At 36.9% G+C, this 19,891-nt stretch overlaps 1 protein-coding gene and 1 pseudogene across 3 annotated transcripts in view; both read right to left on the bottom strand.

The window, feature by feature from the left end:
• Window positions 1–19,891, bottom strand: part of Lsamp (limbic system associated membrane protein) — a 2,143,093-nt gene that overhangs the window by 1,799,762 nt on the left and 323,440 nt on the right. The window lies entirely within an intron of this gene.
• On the bottom strand, window positions 14,778–14,871 carry LOC115029690 (U6 spliceosomal RNA; annotated as a pseudogene).

Raw genomic sequence — 19,891 nt, 5'->3', positions numbered from 1 at the left:
GGCATATGGCAAACACAGAAGTGAATGCTCACAGCCAGCTATTGGATGGAACACAGGGCCCCCAGTGGAGGAGCTAGAGAACTTACCCAAGGAGCTGAAGGGGTCTGCAACCCTATAGGTAGAACAACAATATGAACTAACCAGTACTTCCGGAGCTCCTGTCTCTAGCTGCTTATGTAGCAGAAGATGGCCTAGTCGGCCATCACTGGGAAGAGATTGCCCCTTGGTCTTGCAAACAGTCAGAGTCTTAAACAAGATGATGATTACTGAAGAAGATAATGGTTGGAAAATATGGAAGCTGTGTAAGATTCATACTGGATACAACAAGGATAGGCGAGGTTTCCTAGTACACATGTTTAGAGATCATTAAACTTTCCACACAACTTCAAAGGCTACCGCTTATTGCTTTCTAATTCATGAGTGTAGTTTCTTCTCTTGAAACTTGGCTCCTTCTCCTGACAATGGTTCATAACATTCTCCCATTGAAGATCCAGCTTGAGTTGAATAGTTCTGCTGAAGTACCTTTCCCCACAAAGCATTTGCCCATCACTGATGTACCACAGCCCGACGTTTTACATCACCTTACCTTGCTTCCATGTGCACATCATCCTCACTGCTGCAGTCGCTGCTCTCTTTGCAAATCACTCTTACCTGCATTAATAATGAACTTAGTTTCCTTTATATATAAAATATGTTTAACTCAGCCAAAACAGATAAGAAAATGTGTTTAGGGAGAACTGAGAAAAGCCAGAGAACCAGATGACACTCTATGAAGTAAAATAAGCAAACGAAGTAAGGCATAGCTTTTAGTTTTTACCTGTATCAAAACCAACTTAGAATTCTATGAGGAAAATAAGCACTCTAAAAGTTCTGATATCAGAGAAACCATGTATGCTAAGCACTTCATTGTACCAAAAGTATGTGTGTATATATATATATGTGTGTGTGTGTGTATGTATGTGTTAATATGTGTGTGTATGTATGTGTTAATATATATGTGTGTGTATATATATATGGTTGTATGTCTGTGTGTGTATGTATGTGTGTGTGTGTATATATATATATATATATATATATATATATATATATATGGTTTATATTACAAAATGTCTACAAAATAGTTTTTTCTTTAGATGAGGAAAGTTAAGCTAAAAAATAAAAATAAAAATTAGAGACTTTGACTTCACCACCCTGGTTGTATTCAATTCCAAACTTATCTTTGTGATACAAGTCTCATATGTGGAAAAAATTTCTCATAAGCCCCCTTTTAGGTAGAACTTGCTCCTCTTCCTTAAAGCAAAAAGATACTGAAAAACAGAACAGTGCCTTAGTGCAAGGCTCATTACAATCATTTCATTGTAGGAGTATATTAAAATCTCAATTTTGACCTTTATATAGAGAGGCTAGTACTCTGTTAAATTGTGCGCTTTGTATGTTCTGAAAAATATGAATATGACTGAAACACATGGCCTAAACAATAAACTTACATTACAAATGTCAATATGTGTACTAGGTCATGAGTGCCTGATATGGGTGCCCTCCCACTACATTTGTATTATAAATAAATGAATTTTCCTCTTTCTGTATCCCTTTTCTTCTCCTGATTTAACAAATATCATTCATAATGAAGCTATTTAGGTATGTTCCCTTCTGTTATTACATTTAAGGTAGACTGCAGCTTTATGAAATCAGGCTACTTGTCCTGTCTTCTTTACTATAATCTACACCACCATGACCTAGCCCAGGTCAGAGTAAACTGGTATACCCCCTTTCATCACTTGATCATTTATATAATTTGTGGTATAATTACTGTGTACCAGGATCTCAGAAAGATGTTGACAAGGTGATTAAATGAAATATATACTCTTTCCTTCAGGAGCTTACATAACAAGGAAGACAGTAATTATTTTAAAACTTGTAATATAAAATTGGTGGTGGGCATGGTGGTGCATACCTTTAATCTTCATTCAGAAAGAGGAGAAAGATGTGTTCTTGTAAATTCATGACCAGAGTGGTCTAAAAAGTGAGTTCATACAACCAGGCCTATATCATAATTTTTTTCTCAAAAAATATTATGTGTATGAAATGGTAAATTATGAAGAACATCACAAGTATTAATAAGGAAGATGTAAGGTAGTCTGAAGAGACAGAATATTATTGAATTCATTTTCTCATATAAGAAATGATATAAATTATATCCAAAGATGTTTCTATCACAAAGGACTTTTATAGTGGGCTGTAATGAGATTCTAAACAATCTATAAAAGTATAGTCATTTATAACAGTTTTATAAAAAAATATGTTCTGGACCAAATTCTAAAAGCTCAAAGTGCAAGCCGTCTCCTTTGCAGTCTTCCACTCTTAGCAGTAAAAGCAAGCGTCTGCCTGTTCTTCCTAACACATGCATGTAAATACAGGATGATGGCATCTTGCTGCGAAGATACTACTGCACATGTGAGAGCTTTGCAGGGGAATGGTGGCTCCCATGATGGAGAGAGAACTGAGAACTTAAAGCCACTCTGGGGACAATTTTCATTCCGGATCTTTAGAAAGCAGCAAAGAAAAGAGGTGATATTACTAAAGTGTTGTGTCTTATTCACTTTCTACCTTCCTCTGTCTCATGACAATGTCTGTTGATTTCAATTAAAGACTACTCGAAGGACATTGACAAGTCTCTAGTGTGACAATCATCTCCACGAGTTGATGTGAAGGCTGGCATGGTTCCACACTTTCTTGCTTTTTACTTTGTCATATAGAACCATGGAATTAGAGGATCCTTATGGACTCTGACATACCAGATGCTGGATACTCACTGATTTTATGTTCTAAGTTTTACTTAGTGTATTCCATTCCTCGGATCGCCAATGATTTCAGACACATTCTCAATTGCATGCTAGATACTCTATGGTAAGTAACTGTGGTGATGAGATTTCATTACTGACTCCCTCATAAGTCTCAAGTCCAACTAAAGCACAAGATCATATTCAAATAATAAAAGAAAAGAAAAATTGATAAAAGCAAAGACGCTCTAAATACATCTTAATTATGACAACTCAAACTTAAAGCTATTATATTTTATTCATGACCTTTATCTAATGTTGCTGATATTATTTAAAATGCATTATCTTATAAAATAGATGTTCATGTTTGCATCCTTTGTTCATCCAGTTATCTCGTCTCTCCATGGGATGGTCAATTTATCTGTCTAATGAGAAATTGCTGCAATTTTGATATTGATGGACATGCTCTATTTAAAAAAAAGATTGAACATATAGGTTGCATTAGATAAGAAAATGTGGGTATTCATGATTTCAAAATCAATATCAAATATAAAAACAGTGGTACCCCATACCTAGTGTCGTGCCCAGGCTATGAAACTATTAGCATTTCAATTTGTCTGATCTGTTCGGTGCTAAAGAAATTGAACTATCAGGATAGGATAACATATCTAGTCATAAGAACAAGATTCTTTGTTTATACTCAAAGTCACTATTTCTGTGCATTTTCTGCCAACTATCCAAGAGTGGAAGAGAGAATAAGCATTCTTCTGGCTGGCTGTGGTCACATGAAACATCTCCTGGAAGGTTACAATCATTTTCATATTCATATGCTTCTTCAACGTCAACACTTGGATATATTTTAATACACAAATGACATGCCTGTGGGCTTGGTAAACTATAAAAAATGACCCCCAAAGCAGTAATTACTCTAGATTCTCCAGTTATATATACTGTGATGTTTTACTATGCCTGAAAATATTTACACCCCTAGTAAACAATTCAGGCTTTCCTTTAACTTTTAAACTCTGAAAATTTACCCTCAAACAATCAGAGGGATGGAGTGCACAGAATTTTATTTTCTTGCAAAAGAATAATAATTACAGCATGCAAAAACAGTGTTAACTCTTTCTATGGTCTTAATATAGAAAGTCAACTTCCTTTCTGCCCCAGGCTATCTAGGGGCAGCAATGTCTTTTGTTCCTTTGGGTTTGTTGTTGTTTCTAGTAAAGTCTAAAAAGTAAAGGATGTCCTAATATGATTCTAGGTTAGTTAGGCTAAGTTACCCTCCTTATTCTGACTCATCTAAATATTAAAGCTTTAAAGTATGATCATGACCATTCGATTACAGACATGATGCAATCTCATTAATTTAGAAGCTCATAGAATATTGTAGATTAAATAACACTGATAAATACAAATTCTTCATCCACACATTAGGTAACTGAGTCCTGGGAATGAAAGTTACTAAGTCAATACTATAGAACCAATTAACTCCAGTAGAAACTCAAGACCCTTGCTTCCAGGTTCTGCTGACTTTCTAAGCAGGTATTTCCCATTTTATTCATTGTTTGGCTTTCTAGGAGACTGTCTGGCAATGAATTTTGAATGATATTTAGGCAGACAAAATTCTGAATTATAACTAAGACTTTAGGTTGCCAGCTGGATACAGTTCAGCAAGACACCCAACTGCCATTTAGAGGCTGAGAAGTGTGGAAGAGGCCAAGGCAGCTCAGAAATGCCTATTCTCATCATTATCAAGGGGCTGGCATAGATCCTGAGTGGCAAATATATTCTCCGGTGTAATGAAACTTCACAGTTCCAGAGAATAATACAATGGTTTTAAATTTGGATTGTTTAGAAAAAAATTTAAGGTAGCTAAGTTTCTTCTCAAGAATTTTACAACAAAATTTGGTATTGTCCATTTAATATTAGTTGCTGTCTGACCTTAGTGTCCAGGGTAGACTGGTGAAAATTTAAGAAGTACTGTTCCTTGCATTTCAGGCCCTTCTTAGGCCTATTTTTCAGTATTTATCCTTAGGCAAGCTATTTAGTATGTTTCCCCTAATTGTTTTTAAGCTTCAATGAATCCATATATTAAAGCTTTTACAGCAGTTCTTGGGATATATTAAGATTCTAGTAACTATTTATAAGGTAAATACTTTAGGGTTAAGGGTCTGAATATAGAAAGAAAGGAAGATAGGTGCTTAAAAATAGACTGGAGACATCATTGTAGTTTCAAGGGACCTAGCTCCTTTTCCAGGATTGTTCCAAAGCTTAACTCACTTGCCCACATTCTAGGGAGAGAAATATGTTTGCATAAATACCCAAATGGCCAAGAGGCTTCTTTCAAGTCACCAGGCATTCATATACATGGCCTACCTGAACTGCAGTTCTGCTCATTTAGCCAAATATAATTGTTGGAAATTACCTGGGACTTCTTCATCTACAATAAACACTACTGCAAAACCCTGAGGTTATACTGTAGCTTTCAGGTAAAGCGTACAGAAATTTTTTGTAAGATGATTCTTGCTCATATCCTCTTAATTGTAGAAGTGAGGTCGTAGATTGAAGCTATGGTTGCCAGGGTGAATGCCTCTGGGATTCATGATGATTTTTTTCTTTATTCTAGAATACATCTAACCCAGAATACTGAGTTTCAAGAACAATGTGGTGATTAGGGTAACACTAAAACTGAACTTCAAAAAAATTAGGAGACAAATCTAATTAAAGAGATGGTTTCTTGATCGATACTAATGGAAAGGGCAGGAAGCTGAGTGGATTAACGACATCAAACTAATTTTTTTCCCTTTCATTCTGAAAATGAAAATAAAAGGAAAAGACATCACAGTCAAGCAACTAAATTTCTCACCATCATTTACATATTAGTGGAGAATTCTGGAGATATTTATTACTGTCTCTCTCATTTTCCTACTGCTTTGATAAAATTCATCTCTGCTGTTTGTCCTTATGTTTTTTGGCAAATTCTCTAAGAATGGCTTCTGAGTCTGACTTGTCCAGGCGAAAGTAATCTGGTGAACACCCTTTTCTAATAATTTCATAACTTCTTGAATAGTTTCATATTTCCTTGAATTTAACAACTAAATTTAATATCATAAAATATTACATGGAAATTAAATCACTGAAATTTAAACTGTTCAGACAGTGAACAGTATGTTTAAGAGGTTGTCAAAGTAAACTCTTTCATAGCTCAGATTCTACTGACTGTAATATAAAAATTAGTATTTTCAACTGAATCAAAAATTGGGCATGAAATATTACATTGGACATTGTTTCTTCTTTAGCTGAGACCTCTTAGGTTTCTAATTTATTAATTAAAACTAACTAACTTGAGGATTCCTTGGGTGTAAGTATTTTGTTTACTCACTTGTTACAGTGCCTTACAAGACCCTGCCTTATTTCTTTTTCCAGTTAAGTGTGATTAGCTATGGGAAGCAGCGACAAAGGTGAGAAATTTGGAAGCATTTTACTGACTGACTTTCCGGAACAGGAAGTGAAGAACTGAGAGGAAACGGGTTAAGAAGGAGGGCTCTTCCTGTATCGTAACATTCAACCCCAGTCAGAAAAAATGAGCAAGACTTTCTAATGATGCCCAAACCTCCAGGAAGCCTCTGTCTAGGAAGCCATGTCTTGGGAGGGAGATCTCATGGGCAGTTTACCTCCTGAATCATCTGTGAGAAAAAGGGAGAAGCAACAAGCAAATAAAACCCGAAACTAAACCTTCCTTAATGTCGTGAGATGTCAGCACTTATTTTTTAATCCAGATAATCCTATAGATTTCATGTCGAAGAAAGCCTGAAGATGCTTCTGAATGGGTAATAATAATTGAAAATGAAAGGAGGAGACCATATCTAACTCTCCCGCTCTAAGTAATGGACCATCTGTTCTAGGCAGTGTATAAAACTTGTCTATTATGAGCACGCAATGAGAGCGAAGGCAGAGCATGAGGTGACATGGCGTTTAGGAGGGGAAATGACGTCTGCACGTTTGCAACAGGACAGAGATGCTGGGCTTTAGCTGTGTCAGAGCCAAAGCTTCGAAGACAGCAATGCTCCAGGAAGGTCTGGAAGGAGTAGGAGATCATTTGTTTTTAAGGAACCATTTGAAAGTTAGAAGGAAGTTGAAAATCTCAGCCTCTCTGATGATGTAGTTCTGAGCAGTATGTTCTAGCACAGACAGTCTAGGTCCATGCCTCCAAGGAAAATGGCTTTCTATTACTATTTTTCAATAACTTCTACTCATAAGAGAATGCATCTCCTCATTTACAAAAACATTATAAATGCCTGCTTATTACAATACTGCTCTGAACTCCTCCTGAACCTACCCTCTATCAGTATAAAATGGAATTATTCACTTCTATGGGCCATCAGACAATGGATTTTGGATGCATTTTAAGCTGAACTTAATTATTTTTACCAAAACTTAGAAAATAGTTTATTTATGTTTGGGTGCTTGCCAAGGCTATCTGCCAGGGCAACATATCTGGCTGATACAGGCTGATTTATTCCTCCCAACTTCCCAAGTTAGGATCCACTGCTTATGAACATCAGCTAATAGGCTTTTGCAGGTTTCTCAAAAATTAATTACAGTAGATGTAAATTAATTGCTAAGTAGATAAAAGAATTCCCAATGAATCTTCAACTTTTAAAACTGAGAGTGATGTTGTTTCCTATCAGCAAGTAGCCAGGGCTTTGGAAAGGTCTTTAAATAAGGAAAGTCAGATAAAAAACCGTACTTTACTCCCAGGCTCACTGTCTTTATTATATAACACATACTCAAGTCAACAAATATTGAGGGAGGACCTGTAATACAATAAGCATTTAATCAGGCAACTAAAGATAAACAGGAAATAGGTAGAACTCCCTCTACTCTCTTTAATTTATGAAAGTATTACACAAGCGCATATACTCAGTTTCCCTATTAACAAAATTAGAGCTACTAAAACTAAATAATACCTGGTTTTTGGGGGGTGGGGTGGGGAGCATGTTGTGGAGGCATAGGACTTACTATGATCTAAAAAATAGAAACATGTGGCTTTCTTCAGATTCCTGGTTTAGAGGCATTAGTATAACAAGTATACCCAACAACTCAAATGCCAGTGAAAGACAGACTTATACCAAGGGATCATTTGTCACACACCCCATAGTACATATTTATTTTACAGAAAAAAATAAAAAAAAAACTACCACTGTCAAATAAGCCAAACAGACTTGATGTATAGTGTAAGGCAAGCAGCTAGGATGCTGTGGTGATTTCTGGATGGTTGGTTTTAATCCCATTGGATTTTTGTGGCCTGGATATGCAATACATTAGTTAAATAAAGCAATGAACTCTACCAAACTAACCTGCCGAGGAGAACAATAGATGGATTCTCCCTAGAATGCAATGCTTGAACGAGACACCTACTTGATAGATGGGAACACCTGATGATTAAAACAGATTACAGAATATTGAGAAGACAGCAATGAAAAAAGACTAAAGACTTAATATATTAAAACAGAAGGAGCATGCAAAAAAAATAAAAAATAAAAAAGCAGACACTTTTCAGGGATGCCCAGAAAAGGCTATAAATTAGCAAAAGTCTAAACTATGTAATGTATTTAAAGAAGCGTTGTGATAAGGCTCTCACGCAACTGGAGTGACTGCTGACAGAGTGGATCTAGGCTGGACGAGTTTTAATGAATAGAGGAAACGGATTGTAATTAGTAGCACTCGTCTGGATAAAATGACTATCTGATAATTTATTTAAATTGGTTCCCCCTTCCTTCCAATGGTCTGTAGAAGCACTTCCCTAAAGAGTGAATTAAACTTAATTTTGTTTAGAGGCTTTTCGTGGTTTTCGAGACGTGTTCAAACCTAAATGGCATCATTTTGGGCTGCTGTAAAGAAGTGGTTGAGAATCAGTTTTTTTATAACCCTATTGATTGACTTAACAATTTTCAAGATTTTGTATAATAATGAAAGTAATTATAAACTAGATTGTCAAATCTTGGGAGATATGCTGAGCATATTTGAATTATAGATTAAGTGACTTGTCAGATGTACAGAGAATAAACAACCAGTAAACACAGAAAAAAATAAGGGAAGGAGCTTTGCTTCAGGCCACAAAACTCCTGATAAGTTGTTGCTAGAAAAGCAGTACCCGCACAAACTCTCATTTACCTAAGGTGAAATACACACTGGTTAAAAAATTAGCAGAAATCGATCAAACTTAAAATGTGAGAAAATGATTTTTAATCATTTTGAAAGTATCTCATTCATTTGTGACAATGCTATACATCCATTAAAGAGTACAGAGTACAAGAGTGTGTAATGATAAATGTAATGAATGTTAACTTTCTCTGATAGCATACCTTTGAGGTACTTGCACACATGTGCTACAGTAATGCAAACATGTAAGCATACACTGCTGTGAAGAAGTTCAATCTGCTATTCTGGAATCTATCTTTTCATACTCAAAAATACATTTAGGCAATGTTCTAATATATATATATATATATATATATATATATATATATATACCCACACTGTGGCCATTTTAAAAACTAAGTCAAGTTTAAAAGTCCAGTATAATCTGTGCTATTAATTACTTAATAAATAATTGGGGTATTTGTTTCATTATAATGCCTCTAATAAAGCATCCACCCATGGATATGTTTATAGCTACAATATTAACCAGACTGGTATTCTAGGAATAACGCCTGCAGGTTAATTCCACTCAGTTAGCTGTGGACTATAATGTGAATTAATGAGAAGAGCAGTTCAATTTCCAAATGTTTGTCCAATTTATTGTGTAAGCAGTGTTTTATTCCTCCTTTTCTCTTCAATGCTCTTTCTTTCCCTTTTGTTTTTTCTTATCCTACCATCTTTAGCCAATCATTGACGCTTCTCCCCATCTATCTCTATTTGTACATTCATCCCTTATCCATGTTCACAAGCAGTCATTTATGACCCATGTTCACAAGCATACATTCATGATCTGGGTTCACAAGCATTCATTCGTGATCCATGCTCACCTGACACTCTCACTCCCTCATTCATTAGCTGCCTATTTAGCATTTTCTAGTTTTTCTAAAACACAAATCAAATAACTAGGAAAGCATTGTGTAATAGAAGTAGAGAATTTTATATTATTATGCATGTGAAGTTTTATCCCTAATGCCATTGTGAACAGTTTATTTTTTATTTTAAATTTACCATGCTGCTTTAAAACTTAGTTATCAAACTGATTTATAAAATGTGTACCTGTTGACATAGTAGGTAGGTTGTGATATTCCACACATACACGCAATATAGAATACTCAAATAATGAGAAACATTTCTATCAACTCAAGTGTTTGTTGTTTCTTTCTAGTGAAACATTCTAAGTTGTTTACTCCTGTGTAAAAATATTCAGGATGTAGCCACCTTCCTAAGTTTTTCCCTGCTGTAGACAGTTCTCTGGACTTAAAATCACCACCTTTATACATATTTTTCTTTATTTTGTCTAATTGTTATGACACATATAAAACAAGTGTTTGTACTCAAGTTTCTAAAATATTTCCTTATTCTTTCCTCCAATGTTTCTTGGGACTCCATTTTATTTTTATACTTTATTTTGTTATCTATCTTTACTCCTGTATATTTGGACTTTAATATGTGTGAGGTAGGGATTTAATTATTCTTTCTATTAGTATCCAGCTTGCTTGAAAAATTGACTAAATAATTTATGTTTGCTGCTGATCTGAAATAAAAATAAAATGACATTGAACAACTCTAAAATATCATATGACATTTCTTTTGTTCTTAAGTCCATCTTTAAAATAAACTCAGAAGCATATGGGAATATTTGTCCTACTAAACTTTTTTTTTATTAAGTCACAATATTTAACTGTTTACATCAGTTAAAACATATAATGTTAACTACTGTAGTTCTATGATGTACAATAATTGGCAGAAGCTGTATTTTAAGTTTCATGTGCTGACTTCTCTTCCTGTAAGTCTGGCACCACGAAGGCCCTGGAAAGAGGCTTGTCATGAATTTGAGGGTATCCTGGGCTACGTAATGAATTCTATCAAAGACAACCTTCTCTAGAAAGTCAGATTTTATGTCCCAACAAACAAATCAAGACAGCACATCTGTCATCCAAGTCATCTGGTGTATGGACTTGTCCTAGAATATGGAGTAAATTGTCACAAAGTCTTTCATTAAGAAAATGATTCAGAGACATTTGTCTGAATTTACAGTGTTTGCCATTGACACGTTACTCTACTTATTTTTCCTGGTGAGAATTATGAAGACATAAGCAGTCAAAATCTCTTGCACATGATTGTTTTCATTCGTCTATTCTTTCATTAGGGCACTCATATCTTGAAAAATTATTACAATTAAATGTTCCATTTTTTTTTTTACTTTTTTTATTAGGTATTTTCTTCATTTACATTTCCAGTGCTACCCCAAAAGTCCCCCATACCCTCCCCCACCCACTCCCCTACCCACCCACTCCCACTTCTTTGCCCTGGCGTTCCCACTGAAACCAACCTCAAGTTTAGAAGCCAGGTTGTGGTAAGGAGCCTTTCCTCAAATACCTCAGCCTCCTGGGATTTTGCAGTTGATCCTTTGTGCCTTCCTTGCCCAATGTCCTTGAATAAAATAGCTAGAGGGATCTTCCTGCAGAAGCATCATTCTCTGAAGTGACTAGGGAGCTGCTTCCTTCACAGCTGGCAGTGTATGCCTGCATAATACCTGGATGCCAGAAGTGCTCTTGAAGAACAAACAGGCAACCTGTTTCCTCCTCAAGCTGTAGCAAAAGCTGTCAAAACCACAGGTGCAGCAGGAGCCACCCTCAATCAAGTTGTTTACATTCCTCCTTCATTTCTTGCATTTGGCAGCTGAGGTTGAGTCTGGCCTCTGCAGCTGAGACAATGTATCTCTTAGGATTTAAGTCTTATGGATGGTTCTGAAATGTATCCCTTTACATCCAGACATTCACAAGTGATGGAGTTAAAACAAGTTTGGCCAAATAGCGCAGTGTTTTTATTCAGAAAAAGAAAAGGATGCAAAGCAATTATACAGTTTCTATTTCTCTTAGAGATCTTTGAAATATTGTTTGGAATTGTAAGCTCCCCGACAGCTGATGACTGGCAGCTGGAGGCTAAAGGCTTGGAGACAGGGAGCTGCATTTATTGTGATTTTAAAGGAATATTTAGAATTACCAAATTCACAGATTTTCACAGTATATGGTAGGAAAAACATTAATATAGAAATTAGCCTTCCTTCTATTATCTTTACAAAAACTCAACCTCAACTCTCCCATGATAAGTCTCATAAAATATTGTCATTTGCATAGAATAATTCATAATTCCTATACCTATATACCACAATTTGGACTTCATCTTACAAAGGGATTATATTACGTTTAAAAATTGGCCATGAATTTGATTCAGTCAGAAAGAAACACAGGCATATAAAGTTAAGTTCCCATATTTTAGAATATATTTAATTTAAATAATTTTCAATAAAACGTGCAATATGCAGGATATAATATCTGCTTGATATGAAAATGACACACCTCTAAGAAATAAATTATATACAAACTAAAATTGACAAATATTTACTTAATGATATTTATCTCTTTTGAAAAGTAAGACAAAACACTATTTACTTAGGTTTCTCAAAGTATCAACTTAATATTTTCATTGATTTGCATCAACTTAAATTTGTTCAGCATATGTTTTTGTATTTTAACATTTTGAGGGGAGACACAGGAACTGACCATGTAGCCCTGGATTTATTATAATTCTCTATGTAGATTATACTGCCTTCAAACTCCCAGGAATATGTTTTCCTATGCCTCTGGAGTGTGGGGATCGAAAGTATGCACCGTTTTCCTGGCTTTTATTTTTGTTTCTGAAATGAAGTTTATGCTAATATAATCCGAAGTGAAACCAATTTTCATTAACATTAATGAAAATAAACTGTTTGGGTCCTGCTAGAGTATTTGAATATGTTTTCTATGTAAAACCACCTTTTAAAAAGATAATATTTTAGTTCTAGTATCACTTGAAAGAAAAAAATAGCTCCATCAGGTTTTCTCATCAGTTTCTTAGTTAATTAAACTACATTTTAAATAGAAAGAACGGTTGCATTATAGTAATATATCTCCACTTTGTCCCTCACTCTGTTAAACTGCAACATGCTGTACTTACTGATGGCTCAGGACATTATGCAACACGCAGTTCAAATATAGCATCAGATATTGTATTCATAAATGTATAGTGTTAAGGGCTTAGAACTCCACCAACAATCTTTCTGTCAAAAATGTATCTTAAATTATGAGGTTTTCTACCATCAGGGGACTTCTCACCTGTCTGCTGTGTTCTGCCTGTGAAGCTGTGATTTCAATGCAGGGGTGAGTCCTAATGCAATTGAAGATGTCAGATGTCCTCAGGGACAGGAGGGAGACAGTGTTACTGAGAAGGCAGAGGCTCAGACCTGCCTTCTGTCATTTCACAGCACACACACACAGCTGTTCGCAACCAGTCTGCCTCATGAATTATTTGTACTCAGCCAAAAACACGAGGCAATTATTTTGAAGATTCCAAGATCCCAGAGATAACAAAATACTCCAATTATCAACCCTGGCTTAGTGTCTTCCTTCTTCCAGGCAGAGTATCTGTAGATGAAATGCTTCCTAAGTGCTTTCTGAAGGCTGGCTGACCTTCCTAAGGTTTGGGCACTTGAAGCAATGGGGGAAGGCTGATCACCAGCAATCTTAGTTGAGTTGATGTATCATCTAAATCTGAAATCAATATCATACATTCGCAATTTGAGATTCTCAAGTCCACTCATGAAATGATAGGCTTAATTTTATCAAGTACTCGGTTACTTAAACTAATCCAGAATTCTAAGGGCATGGTGACCTACCCACAAAACTTTTGAAAAAAAAAAAAAAACACCAGGAAAGAGAAGAGGGAAGCAATATAATTATGTTTTAATTAAAATTCTAAAAGTATCAAGAAACAACTATAAATATTTTTAAATTTTTATACACACACACACAAACACACACACACACACACACATATACATATTTCTGTTACTATGGAGGAATATGCCTATGTGAGTGCTGATGCCCCCAGGGTGTAGAGGATGGCATCAGATACCATGGAACTGAAGTCCCAAACAGTTGTGAATGCCAGGAACCAATGTGGGTGTTCTCTCCAAGAGCGGTGTATACTCTTTAAAAACAAAAACAAAAAACAAACAAAAAATAAACCAAAAAACAAAAGCTAGATATTTACTTTATTTACATTTCAAATGTTGTCCCCTTTCCTAGTTTCCCCTCTGAAAACTCCCTATCCCTTCCCCCTAACCCTACTCACCAACCAACCCACAAAGCTTCCTGGCCCTAGTATTCCCCTACACTGGGCCTCTTCTCCCATTGATGACCAACTAGGCCACACTCTGCTACATATGCATCTTAAGCCAGAAGTCCCACGATGTGTACTTTCTGGTGTGTGGTTTAGTCTCTGAGAGCTCTGAGGGTACTGGTTAGTTCATATTGTTGTTCCCCCTATGGAGCTGCTAACCCCCTCAGCTCCTTGGGTCCTTTCTCTCATTCCTTCATTTGGGGACCCTGTGCTCAGTCCAATGGTAGGCTGCTAGGATCCATCTCTGTATTTGTCAGGCACTGGTGGAACCTCTCAGGAGACAGCTATAACAGGTTTCTGTCAATAAGTACTTGTTGGCATCCACAAAAGTGTCTGGGTTTAGTGATTGTATATGGTATGGATCCCCAAGCAGGGCAGTCTCTGGATGGTCATTCCTTCAGTCTCTGTTCCACACTTTGTCTCTGTAACTCCTTCCATGGGTATTTTGTTTCCCCTTCTTAGAAAGATCTAAGCTCTAAGAAAGTTCTAAGATCTTCTAAGAAGAACGTCTTTCTTCTTCTTGAGTTTCATGTGGTTTGTGAATTGTATCTTGGGTATTCTGAGCTAAAAATTATGGAACACTTCACAAATTTGCACAGGGGCCATGCTAATCTTCTCTGTATCATTCTGATTTTAGTATATGTGCTGCTGAAGCGAGCATGCAATGTATACTCTTAACTACTGATTTTGCCTACAGTCCGATAAAAATATTTTAAAAATTGATGAAGATAAGATTTCAAAGAGTTGCTGTCCAGATGTGACCATTCAATCTGTGTGCCTCCCTTAATGAGTAACTTTGGCCAGTGTGGGTAACAGACATTAACACAGAAGCAAGCAATCTTAGGAATAGCTGCTAACCTGGACAAAGAAGGCTCACAAACTCATCACAAACACTGGCTCCCATCCCAGTCTGAATGAGGAGGGTTAGGTAAGGCTTGTCAGCTATGCCACTGGTTTTCATGTAACTGAGGGGTGACAAGCTCACTTGTTACATGTAATGGTTTATCTTTGCTGTCAACTTTATTATATCTGGAAACAAACTGGAGGCATGCTTCTGGGTGGGTCTGTGAAGGAATTCCCTGGGAGGATTATCTAACGGGGAGAGAATGACTTTCCTATGGCAGCTCACATTGAAAAAGATGTAAGGCAAAAGCATTGCTATGATGCTCATTTGCCACCAGAACTCAGCATCTTCAGCCTTCCTGTGTGGATTAGTGTCCTTCAGTATCCAGGAGTCTGCCAGGTCTCAGCACCAGACTGAGACTACTGAGACATCCACTCCATGGACCAAGAAGATACCAGATTCTCAGCTGTTTCAATTTACAGACATCCTTGTTTGTATTTGTATAATAGAAATTTACTCTGTTTTTCTGTTCCTATACAGAACTATATACCACAAATGCTCACACACAGAGATTTAAAATAAAGGTAAATTAGATAAATTGGCTAAAGTTTCCTTTAATAGCTCATTCTTTGTTTTACAGTAAACATGGCTGGGAAGACAGGGATATGCACACAAATCTTTTAAGTGTCACACTCAAACAGAAATATTTTGTTCATTGCAACTCTGTTAATTATAATGTCATCTTTACATTCATTATTCAAGATTCATCTAATGTTTTCTGTGGTAGTAGGGGCCAAATTTATCCAAAGACTTAAAGTGGAATTGACTATAATTTCTCTTTCATTGAGTTCTTTAACATTGGCTTCTGCCATGTTAATAACTACTAAAAATGAGATCTTTCATCTTTGGAAAACACTAATTGTTAAACGAATCTTCAGGAAAAGACTACTTAGAGAGCTTAGTTAGACACAGTTAAGATACCTAAAGTTATTGAAAGATCTTTCCCTAACCACAAAGCCAAACCTCTTAACACCATCTCTGTCACCCTCACTGTTTCTCTTTACAACCATGACACTTATGTTAGCACAGAGAAAGGAACTCATATGACGATACAGAATTATTGATAAGCATGTTTTTGTGGATTTCCCCATAAGTTTTGTCCTTGAGCCTGTGACTAGGCTCATGACAGCAAGATAAATGTGGATGGGAGTGATCTTCTCAAGTGAAGGTCCAGACAAAATGGAAAACCAAGTTCCCCCTTTCCTGGAACGGGGCCTTCATGTTGTTCTGCTCTCCTTGGTCCTAAGGCCTCCGTGTTCTCTTCCTTCTGTAAGAGGAGATCTGACTTCATGTTCTCAGGATTTTGGCTTCATGGTATACAACACCATCAGCTCCCCGATTTTCCCACCTTGTAGACAGCACATCTTAGAACATTCTCCAGATAAACAGCTTCGGTGGAGTAGCTGGATATAAAATTAACTTAAACAAGTCAATGGCCCTTCTCTACACAAAGAATAAACAGGCTGAGAAAGAAATTAGGGAAACAACACCCTTCTCAATAGTCACAAATAATATAAAATACCTTGGTGTGACTCTAACTAAGGAAGTGAAAGATCTGTATGATAAGAATTTCAAGTCTCTGAAGAAAGAAATTAAAGATTTCAAAAGATGGAAAGATCTCCCATGCTCATGGATTGGCAGGATCAACATTGTAAAAATGGCTGTCTTGCCAAAAGCAATCTACAGATTCAATGCAATCCCCATCAAAATTCCAACTCAATTCTTCAACGAATTAGAAAGAGAAAACTGCAAATTTATCTGGAATAACAAAAAATCTAGGATAGCAAAAACTCTTCTCAAGGATAAAAGAACATCTGGTGGAATCACCATGCCTGACCTAAAGCTGTACTACAGAGCAATTGTGATAAAAACTACATGGTACTGGTATAGTGACAGAAAAGTAGACCAATGGAATAGAATTGAAGACCCAGAGATGAACCCACACACCTATGGTCACTTGATCTTTGACAAGGGAGCTAAAACCATCCAGTGGAAAAAAAGATAGCATTTTCAACAAATGGTGCTGGCACAACTGGCGGTTATCATGTAGAGGAATGCGAATTGATCCATTCCTATCTCCTTGTACTAAGGTCAAATCTAAGTGGATCAAGGAACTCCACATAAAACCAGAGACACTAAAACTTATAGAGGAGAAAGTGGGGGAAAGCCTTGAAGATATGGGCACAGGGGAAAAATTCCTGAATAGAACAGCAATGGCTTGTGCTGTAAGATTGAGAATTGACAAATAGGACCTCATAAAACTGCAAAGCTTCTATAAGGCAAAAGACACTGTCAATAAGACAAAAAGACCACCAACAGATTGGGAAAGGATCTTTACCTATCCTTAATCAGGTAAAGAACTCAAGAAGGTGGACTCCAGAAAATCAAATAACCCCATTAAAAAATGGGGCTCAGAGCTAAACAAAGAATTCTCACCTGAGGAATACTGAATGGCTGAGAAGCACCTGAAAAAATGTTCAGTATCCTTAATCATCTGGGAAATACAAATCAAAACAACCCTGAGATTCCATCTCATACCAGTTAGAATGGCTAAGATCAAAAATCCAGGTGACAGCAGATCCTGGGGAGGATGTGGAGAAAGAGGAACACTCCTCCATTGTTGGTGGGATTGCAAACTTGTACAACCACTCTGGAAATCAGTCTGGTGGTTCCTCAGAAAATTGGACATAGTACTACCGGAGGATCCCACAATACCTTTCCTGGGCATATATCCAGAAGATGTTCCAACTAGTAAGAAGGACACATGCTCCACTATGTTCATAGCAGCTTTATTTATAGTAGCCAGAAGCTGGAACTAACCTAGATGCCCCTCAACAGAGGAATGGATACAAAATTGTGGTACATTTACACAATGGGGTATTACTCAGCTATTAAAAAGAATGAATTTATGAAATTCCTAGGCAAATGGTTGGACCTAGAGGGCATCATTGTGAGTGAGATAACCCAATCACAAAAGAACTCAAATGATATGTACTCACTGATAAGTGGATATTAGCCCAGAAACTTAGAATTCCCAAGATATAAGATACAATTTGTGAAACACATGAAACTCAAGAAGAACGAAGACCAAAGTGTGGACACTTTGCCCCTTCTTAGAATTGGGAACAAAACACTCATGGAAGGAGTTACAGAGACAAAATTTGGAGCTGAGACAAAAAGATGGACCATCTAGAGACTGCCATATCCAGGGATCCATCCCATAATCAGCCTTCAAAAGCTGACACCATTGCATACACTAGCAAGATTTTGCTGAAAGGACCCTGATATAGCTGTCTCTTGTAGACTATGCCGGGGCCTAACAAACACAGAAGTGGATGCTCACAGTCAGCTATTGGATGAATCACAGGGCCCCCAATGGAAGAGCTAGAGAAAGTGCCCAAGGATCAAAAGGGATCTGCAACCCTATAGGTGGAACCACATTATGAACTAACCAGTAATCCGGAGCTCATGTCTCTAGCTGTATATGAATCTGAAGATGGCCTAGTCGGCCATCAGTGGAAAGAGAGGCCCATTGGACATGCAAACTTTATATGCCTCAGTACAGGGGAATGCCAGGGTCAAAAAGTGGGAGTGGGTGGGTAGGGCAATGGGGGGGGTTAGGGTATGGGGGACTTTTGGGATAGCATTGGAAACGTAAATGAGGAAAATACCTAATAAAAATATTTTTTTAAAAAAGAATATCCTCCAGATTCATGGATTAATTCCTATGCTAATGACCTTCTTTTATATGTTTTTACTTTGTTTTATATGTTTACAATGTTTTTACTTTGATTCTGCTTTTCTGCACTCATACAACACCCTTCTTCAAAAGCATGGAAGCCATTCTTTTCTGACAGTGCAAGTACAATCTCTGAAATCAGACAGAGATACCCCTGCCATCAACATTGATTTATTTCTACTTGAGGTAGATATGGAGAAAATTCCCTTTTTAATTAGCTCAAAACCCAGCAGCAAGTAGCAGTAAAATTCCTGGCCTTTCTGTAAAAAAATATATTGCTTTTTCAAAGATGGAAAGACCTGTCATTCTGAGACTTGTCCTTCCACACCCCTCCTGTGTGTTTCTTCCCTCTTCCCCTTCTGGGTAAATGGCTGTGAGTCTCACTTTGACTTCTATGGGGTGGAAACTTTGCTCTATTTTTAAAATGCATCACTGACGTTTGTTCAGGTTTACTTGTAATTACATTTTCTGTGGTTGGACAGAGAGGAAGGCCCCTCTGCGGGTCTATGTCTATGACAGCTGAAGTAACTGGAATAAGCCTGCCCTGTTTCGTGTTGTCAATATGATATGGCACATTGATTTCCCAGGCTGAATTAAGGACACAGTCTGAGAGGTTTCTGAGCACAGCTGGCCCTGGGCAAAATGAAAGGACAGACAAGGTTTGCTTGGTGCTTCAGCCTCATGTCTTGCCTTTATAAGTTTTGCCCCCACCCCCTCTCCTGCTTTGGGGATTTCTGGTTGTCATGGCTTTTCCACTAGGTCAGAAGATATTCTGGAGAAAGTAACATTGAACTTCCTCTCCACCATGACATTTCTCTGTATCTTCATCATGTTTTTGTATTGACAAGTGGAAATTAAAGAACTGGACATGATAGCACACACAGTATGTAAGAGATTGAGTCAGGAGGATGGCTGTGAGTTCAAGGTCAGTCTTGGTACTATATGGAGTCTCAAAACCAACTTGTTGTACACAGAGAAAAGTATGTCGAAACAAAGTAAAATAAAATAAACAGGAAACAAACCCAATTTATATTTTAT

The sequence above is a fragment of the Mus caroli genome, unplaced genomic scaffold (assembly GCF_978045245.1).
Source record: "Mus caroli unplaced genomic scaffold, Mus_caroli_1 scaffold_17, whole genome shotgun sequence".
NCBI lineage: Eukaryota > Metazoa > Chordata > Mammalia > Rodentia > Muridae > Mus > Mus caroli.
The sequence above is the reverse complement of the archived record's forward strand: the minus strand, read 5'-3'. Positions and strand labels throughout refer to the sequence as shown.